We start from the raw sequence: 9,147 nt of genomic DNA, 5'->3' as shown, positions 1-9,147 counted from the left end.
ACGCAGCACTCCTCCGTCATAAGACTTATGTGCGATTTCCGTGCTGCCCTCACCGTTCACGTGACCCGCTCACCGCCTTCTCCGTAGAGAAGAGAAGTCACGTGAGAGAAGTTACTAAGGCCACCGCGTCCACCGTAACAACAACAGATCCCCCATTGACACGCCTCCTTCCTGGCCACAGCCCAGTGCACTGTCCGCCTGACTCCACCCACCTCTCTTATTGGCCGCCGCTTAGGCGAGAAGAGGAAGGCCCCCGCTGTCTGTGGTGAATGGTTGGTCTGCCTGTCAGTCCGGATCGTCACAAAGGAGAGGCGGGGCGAGAAGGCGGAGCTCCGGTTTAGTCGCCGGGGCGGGGGAAGGCGGAGTGGGGTGCAGTGACTGCTAACAATCGGGGGGCGATGAGCGAGTGCTGCTTGGAACCGACAGTGGCAGGAAAGCGATGAGCCGATCACTGAGAGCAATGTAGGCTTGTGTGTGTCCGAGTGCCCCCCGCTGGGTGATCTGCAGAAAGACATGCAGAGGTAGGTCATGACCTCCCCTAATCTCATACTATCTACACTATCACCCCTGTACCCTGTCCGAGATCATTGCCATTGTCCTGGGGTGTGATCACGGGGGGCGACGACGACATGCCTGTCCCACCCCCCACAATGACATCAATGGATCAGCACAAGGGGGGCACATGCCTATCCCAGCCCCCACAATGACATGTAAGGATCAGCACGGGGGGGACACACACATCTCCCACCCCCCACAATGACATCCATGGATCAGCACAGGGGGGGGACACATACCTGCCCACCCCCCCACAATGACATGCATGGATCAGCACAGGGGGGGGGGGGGGACACATACCTGCCCACCCCCCCACAATGACATGCATGGATCAGCACAGGGGGGGGGGGGGACACATACCTGCCCACCCCCCCACAATGACATGCATGGATCAGCATGGGGACGACGACATACCTGTCCCACCCCCCACAATGACATGCATGAAACAGCACGGGGGACACGCATACCTGTCCCCCCCCCCCCCCACAATGACATGCATGAAACAGCACGGGGGACACGCATACCTGTCCCAACCCCCCCCCCCCCCACAATGACATGCATGAATCAGCATGGGGGGACACACATACATACCTGTCCCACCCCCCCCCCCACCCCCACAATGACATGCATGGATCAGCATGGGGGGGGCACAAATACTTGTCTCACCCCCCACAATGACATCCATGGATCAGCAAGGGGGGCACATACCTGTCCCACCCCCCACGATGACATGCATGAATCAGCAAGGGGGGGGGGGGGTCACATACCGGTCCCACCCCCCACAATGACATGCATGAATCAGCATGGGGGGGGGGGGGGCACATCAGTGCTTCTCATGGTTCTCCCTGGCAGTGGGATCTCCATTGAGAATGAGTGATGTTTGAGTTGTCCATAGCCCAGTGCTGGAAAGACCGGTCTCCACAATGGCTGCCACACATTAGGGCTGATTTCCATTTTTTGCATTGAAAATAAAGGGGCGCCGATGCACACAAAAACTGGGACGCGTCGGATATTTGACACAATCTGAAACGTTACCTTGTGCGCTATGGTGCCAATCAGAATCCAGGAAAGGTCACAATAGTCTAAATGGACTCTAAAGCTTGTGTAAGCTCAATCATTTCAGACCCCCCCCCATAATGCCGCCATCTTTGAAAATCCAACACAGGCACAGATGTGCCGTAGGGCTCTATCCAGAATTCAGCACCTGGCAGAGACCTCAGGCATATTTGTACATACGCAGACAAACCTGAGATCTGGGACATCCCGTGGCATCTTCACGAATGCATGTGCAGATGGTCCTCTGCATGGCCCGAAAGCGCTGCCGCTAATCTGCACACGCATGGAACCTGGTGGCACGCATGCATCAGGACCCTCCCTAGGTGATCCTGCCAGGAAGGTCCATATTCAGGCTTTTCCTGCTAAGGTAGGGTGACAACGCGGTGTCCCAGCTGCTCTCCTACGTTGTCACACTGGCATCCAACGAAGAAAGCAAATTGCCATTTCAACCTATGTTGGTCAAATGTCGTCATCACCAACAAGCTCGTATAGACCAGTGACATGCAACCAATGCTGGTCGATCGAATGTAGACGGGACGTGTGAAAGGCCTGCAATGCTCAGAGGGAAAAAGTGGAAATCTATTTTTCGAAGATGCTTTTTATAATACTCGGTGCTTTAGCCAACTAAGGCTGGCCATACATTATACAATTTTCTTCTACAACGTTCCTTTAGATTTCCCAAAACCATATAATATGAGGTCACACCTAAACACATTCAATGTTGTAAGCAAGCCCTTGCACTACATAGTTGAAGGTAAATCTTAAAGAAATTGAACAAGAAAATGTTAATGTATGGCCAGCCTATATCTCATTCAGTTAAGGTTTGTACCTACTTTAACCCTTTTGCTGCCATTTATTTTTATTTTTGTGGACATGTAAAAAAAAAATAAAATAATAATAATAATTTTAGGGCTTGAAGATTAGGTAAACCCCCCAAATGTTCTAAACTTTCTAAAATACAGAGAATATACTGGTGGTAGTTCCAATTCTTTGTCACATGATATTCGAACATCAGTTTTTCATGTGTCAATTTTCAGTAAAAATATGCTGTCTAGATTCACACTGATGTGATGCAGGAAACGCAGCGGATCCCGCACCGCATTGAAATCGCACAGCATTCATGCGATCTGCAATGTTAATTTTACGCCCACGAAACAGCTGGCAAAACGCAGTGCAATTGCCAGAATCAGATTGCATGGGTGTGAATACAAAAAATAATTTTAATGCAGTGCGATTTGAGCCATACACAATGAATGGGCTCAAATCCTCATACCGCACAGACCTGGCATGCGATTTGCACAGGAATGCAGTGTAGTTCCTCTGGGAATCACATGGGGTGTCCCGCAGCGCACAAGTGTGCACCCAGGATAAAGGTGATTTTAGGGCACACAAACACTCACAAATATATTACCAAATTTTTGGTCATATATAAAAGATGAGGTTCTGTCTGGTAAATTACATATCCAACATGTCAAGCCTTAAAATTGCGTGCGTCTGTAAAGCGATCACAAACTTCAGGACTCAACATTTTTAATGGGTCCCTACAGGGCATCAGTTTGGAGTTAACCATGAGTAATGGTCCTAGAACTATTGCTGTCACTCTGCCATACGTGGCGTTCTGTAACGTGCCCAGCACAAGTGATGTTCTCCAACTTTGGTGTACCTGATGCTTACATGTACATACATGTGTAGACGGGGGTGGGGTGGGACAGGTTAAACATTTTTTTTGGGGGGGGGGCGGGGGTTTAAGTGCTTGGGTGAACTTTTTTTTTTTATCTTGGAGTGTTACTAAACCCAGGAGCCTGCATTCACTATATTATCTTGTCTCCCACAGTACACCGAACATGGAAATGCAATTATTTTAGTAATTTATAGACTGCTAAATCCCTTTTCTCATCAGCGGTCTTGTAAATTCTATCTGTGCCTGGTTAAAGCTTGTAGGAGGAGTTTTCATTCTACTCTGGCTGTCCTATGAGACTGCATGACTCCTGACCCTCTGGACAGTGCTGATTGGCCCTGTGCTGATCACATGCACTCTCCCAAAAAAAAAACTCTAGCAACACACACCAAACTGAGCATGTGCAGCTTGTCCCAAAGCCTCTGTTCTATCAGCAGATGGTTTGGGGACAGTGGAAGGAGGAGAGGATCAGAGCAGACATGATCAAACAGCCTTTTTAAACAATGCGGCGTATTAACCCCTTAGGTGCCACAGTGAGTATAACCAGCATGCTTTACTGCATATACAGACTGATTTTACTGTTGCGGGATTAGTAACACTTTAACTTTATTGCTATCGCATAGACATCAAATGTGATAGCATTTTTACTTTGACAGGCTCTCTTTATTGAGACATCAGGGGTCTATTAGACCCCTGATGTCTCCCCTGCACTCCCCTGAACCTAATAGAGCACAGATCGCACTTCACAGCAAAAAACAATCATCATTACTTCTGGGTTCTTACTAGGTAGGGGATATTGGCAGACTGGGGGGAATTTGTGGAAGCGATTGGGAGTATGTGTGAGACCCCCCACTACCGCTGACATATGACATACACTATATTGTCAAAAGTATTGAGACACCTGCCTTTACACACACATAAACTTTAATGGTGTCTTAGTCCATAGGGTTCAATATTGAGTTGGCCCTTCCTTTGCACTTATAACAGCTTCAACTCTTCTGGGAAGGCTGTCCACTAGATTTAGGTTGGGCTTGGCCCCTTAGTTCCAGTGAAGGGAACTCTTAAGGCATCAGAACACCAAGACATTTTGGACAATTTCATGCTCCCAACATTGTGGGAACAGTTTGGGATGGCCCCTTCCTGTTCCAAAATGACTGCACACCAGTGTACAATGCAAGGTCCATAAAGACATGGATGAACAAATTTGGGGTGGAGGAACTTGACTGGCCTGCACAGAGTCCTGACCTCAACGTGATAGAACACCTTTGGAATGAATTAGAGCGGAGACTGTGAGCCAGGCCTTTTGTTCACCATCAGTGCCTGACCTCACAAATGCGCTTCTGGAAGAATGGTCAAACATTCCCATAGACACACTCCTAAAACCCTGTGAAAAGCCTTCCCAGATAAGTTGAAGCTATTATAGCTGAAGAGGGTGAGCCAACTCCATATTGAACCCTACGGACTAAGACTGGGATGCCATTAAAGTTAATTTGCATGTAAAGACAGGCGCCCCAATACTTTTGACAATATAGTGTACATCGTTGACAGTAAAAAAGGTTAACCCCCCCCCCCCAATGAACTTTTGGTTAAACCAGCTAAATATGTTCAAAGTGCCCTAAAACAAAAGGGTTTTTCAAGTCTTACAGTTTGTTTTTACTTTAGAAAGCAAGTATCCTACTAAGGGACCACTGCCCCTATACCGCATCCTACCATCATAATCCAAACTTTACTGGTGACATTTACAATTCATAAAACCTATTCTACATGTATTTTTGTTTTTAAACCTATTTTAAATGAAAATTGTTTGAGTGTGGTTCAGCACGCAATTTACAATAAACAATTACAGTCTATGCACAGTTTACATAACATATTGTTGTATGTCGTCAACGCATTTCTCACATATAGCTTCTTCAGGACCATCTTGGGGTCCAATGAGAGAAATGAAGCTAGCGAAACAAAAAAAAAAAAAAAAAGCTCATTATCTACCACAATACATACAATTGTTTATTATTCATCACATATTACTCATATGTCTCCACCTACATTTGTGCAACACTGTTAATGGAGCGAATAGGGGAAGCAACTAAAGGCAGCCGCTGAGACAAGTAGGCCAAACCAGACCCCCCCCAAACACATACAGCTGACAACCCTCTATACTATAGGGATGTACCACTCATATATTTGTATATATATTAAAAAGAGAAGGCACATTTTTGTACCTATGCTGACGGTAACATAATCGATTCTAATTATCTGTCACTCAAAGGGAACAAGTGGCCGGATCCAAGATATATTTGATTATTTTTAGGCAAAAAGTATTCAGGAGACTACCAAAGGTGCATAGTGGCCATTCTATAAAGTGTCATTGAAACTATTGATAGATGCTGTTTTACATGCTGTTCCATACTCACTCATTATGAGATTTGTTTTCTGTATTCTACAAAAAAAAAAAAAACCTGGCTGATCCTGCTGCTCTCTATCTCCACCTGCTGTTCATGTCCCCAATGCAGTTGGGGATTTGCAGCTGTGGTGGAAACTCTGCACATGCTCAGTTTTCAGTGAGTTTCTATGCTGAACATTTCTTCCCTATCACATCTGAGCAGCCCATGTGACTATGGAGTCACACATGTGGGTGTATACACAATGGTAAATGATAGCCCACTCCCTCCCTCCTCCTCCTCTATGCCTACTAACCAGCTAAATACAACAAGGACAGAATATTATATATAGATTAACCACTGAAGGACGGTAGGTTTCACCCCTTAATGACCAGGCCATTTCTTGCAATTTGACATTGCGTGACTTTAACTGGTAATTGCACAGTCATGCAATGCTGTGCCCAAATTAAATGCATAATTTTTATTTTTGCAATCGAATGAAAAAAGACTGAAAATTTTGAGGGGAAAAAAAAAATTTCTGCTTTTTCTTATAAAAAAATATCAAATAAACTATATTTTTGTCATAAATTTAGTTCAAAATGTATTTAGCTACATGTCTCTGATAAAAAAAAAAAAAATCTCAGGGGTATATTTATGGGTTTGCGAAAAAAAAGTTATATCGTCTACCAACTATGGTGTATACTGAAATTTACGCAGCTCTTACTTTCTAACTGTCTATCTCATTTCTTGAATTGCTAAAATGGCAGGGCATCACAACCCCCCCCCCCCCCCCCCCAAATTTCCCCTTTTTGGAATGTAGACACCCCAAGGAATTTGCTGAGAGGCATGTTGAGCCCATTAAATATTTAATTTTTTTTTGTCACGGGTGTTTGGAAAATGCCAAAGAAAGGAAAAAAAAAACTTACACAAAGTTGTCATTGAAATGATATATTGCTCACACATGCCATGGGTATATGTGGAACTACACCCCAAAATACATTCTGCTGCTTCTCCTGAGTAACGGGATACCCCATGTGTGACTTTTTGGCAATCTAGCCACGTACAGGACCCCGAAAACCAATCACTGCCTTCAGGCTTTCTAAGGTCGTAAATTGTTGATTTCACTCCTCACCTATCACAGTTTCGGAAGCCACGAAATACCAAGATGGCACAAAGCCCCCCAAATTACCCTTTTTCGGAAAGTAGACACTCCAAGCTAAACTGCAAAAAAACACATTTTTGAAATTTAATGCACAAATACACAATCTATTGCCCAATTGCTTGGTAAAATAAAAAAGATGATCTTATGCTGAGTACATAGATACCAAACATTACATGCTTTAAAATTGCGCACATCTGTGCAGCAGCAACAAACTACGTACATTTTTAAAAGCCTTTATAGGTTACTACTTTAGATTTACAGAGGTGGTCCACTGCAGAAATTACTGCCCTCGATCTGACAATTACGGTGATACCTCGCGTGCATGGTGCAATTGCTATTTACATAAGACACGAGATTGATGCTTGTGTTCACCTTTGCATGCAAACACAGGGGGGGACCGGGGTGCATTCATTTTTTTTTTTATTATTATTTACTTTGCTTTTTTAATTGATTTTTACACCTTCCCATTAATTTTTTATTTTTTTTTTGTTCAGTCCATGAGCTGAACGAAATAAAGAACATAACCTATTCCTCCATTCACATCAATCGATGTGGATGAAGAAATCTCTGCCAAGAAAAGTGTAAAAAATATATGGCGAACCATAGGGGAGATCTGCCCTCTGTATCCACCCTATCCCCTGTGCTTCTCCATATATGCTCCTCTCTTCTTCTTCTTCTTTTTTTTAACTGCGGTGGTGAAATCACCTCCTTCAGCGCTGCAATCATTGATTTAAGTATATGCTGAAAGCAAACGCTGTTGCTGTCAGGATAAACAAATCAGTGCCGCAGCGAATGGGTGTACCTTCAAAGCAAACAATGGTTAACAATAAAACATTACAATATAATAGTATACAGTACAGTAAAACAGTAGAATGGCGGTATCTGCAAAGCAAACTATGGTTAACAATGAAAAATAGTAATAATAAAACATCACAGTATAGCAGTATCTTATAAAGAACAGAAAATTAACTCCATAAAACAACTATTTTGGGCTTTTTTGTTTTTAATGTATTTTTTTAACTTTTTTTTTTTTTTACCCTTTTTTATTTTTGGTAACTGTAAAAAACCTTTAAACGTTCCAGGCTAGGGTCTCTCAAAATACAATAGCAATCTAACATTTTTTGAGACCCTGTGTGAAAGTGTGCTCTAGACTGTGTACCCTTTACTAATACTCTATTTGTGTGTGGTAGCGACGGAGACAGTCCCCGAAGCAGAGACCAGGTTGGCCAGGACAGGAGGGACAAAAATGATGGGTGTCATGCGTTTATCCACGTTTTCTACAGACACAACATCTTTGGGGTGCTCTTTGGGTAGCGGTACCAGGGGGGACCTTCCTGACGCTTTGTATAGCACATTGGTGTTCAGCAGAGCCCATTGGTATAGGTATGCAGACACTTTTTTTTGTGCCAGCATCTGGCCTTAAGGGCAATTAAGTACGGCGCCATCATCTGGTCGTTGAAATCCACCCCTCCCATGTTAAGGTTGTATTCATGGACACAGAGGTGCTTCTCAACAACACCAGTTGCAAATGCCATTGTAATTTGGACTGTCGTATCTGCGTGAATGGAAGACAGAACAAAAACATTCTGTGTGTCCTTCCACTTCACTGCAAGCAATTTATTACACTTCAAGTAGGTTCTGCAGAAGTGGTGGGCTCCCAATCAGGATTTGCAAGCGCATCAGGAAGGACACTATGGGCTCTACGGGCCTGTCTTTGAGTTCTTGGTGGCTGCGGGACACTACTTGTGCTAGCCACCACACCAGCTTGAACTGCACTTATGGGACTTGCGACTTCACCAAGAGTTACTGCAATGCTGGTTTGTCTACAACCAGGATGTACTAGGGCACTGGTGCTTGCCAGTTCACCAGAGGGTTGAGCGGCACTAGTACCGACACTCGAAGAGAACCATGCGATTGTTGCACCTCAGCAACCTGGAATTGGAGTCGGGTACGCCTTACCTTAGCAGGGACCACTACTCCGTCATCAGAGCTATCTGTCAGGGTGCCGCTGCTCGCTACATGTTCGCATACTGAGCCTGATTCTGACAGTGAGGCTTCTCCATCGCTCTCCTCTCTCACAGCATCTTGTAGGCCTCTTTAATAGTGTACCTCAGACATTTTGACCAATAGATTTATAGGTACCTAGTGTGACTCGCAGGTAAAGCACCTGGTTGTCAAGGACTGTTTGAACCGCTACCAAAAAATGTAGTGCTAGTGCTAGCAGAGATTAGGCCTGACTCTGCTAATCCTACGGTTTTGTGTGCTGTGTATCGGAAGTGACAGTGATCTGCTAATTCTGCACTTCTTGGGGGCTGGGC

At 44.6% G+C, this 9,147-nt stretch overlaps 1 protein-coding gene across 1 annotated transcript in view; it reads left to right on the top strand.

The window, feature by feature from the left end:
• The first annotated feature begins 238 nt into the window (after positions 1-238).
• The window catches only part of ZFAND4 (zinc finger AN1-type containing 4), a 68,442-nt gene continuing 59,533 nt past the window's right edge, over positions 239-9,147 (top strand). Inside the window, exon 1 of the mRNA XM_082268177.1 lies at positions 239-521. The gene's annotated coding sequence lies outside the window, so the exon portion shown is untranslated. The remainder of the gene's footprint in view (positions 522-9,147) is intronic.

This window comes from Pelophylax lessonae (genome assembly GCF_965119305.1).
Source record: "Pelophylax lessonae genome assembly, chromosome: 9".
Lineage (NCBI taxonomy): Eukaryota > Metazoa > Chordata > Amphibia > Anura > Ranidae > Pelophylax > Pelophylax lessonae.
This window is presented reverse-complemented; position numbering and strand designations above follow the sequence as displayed.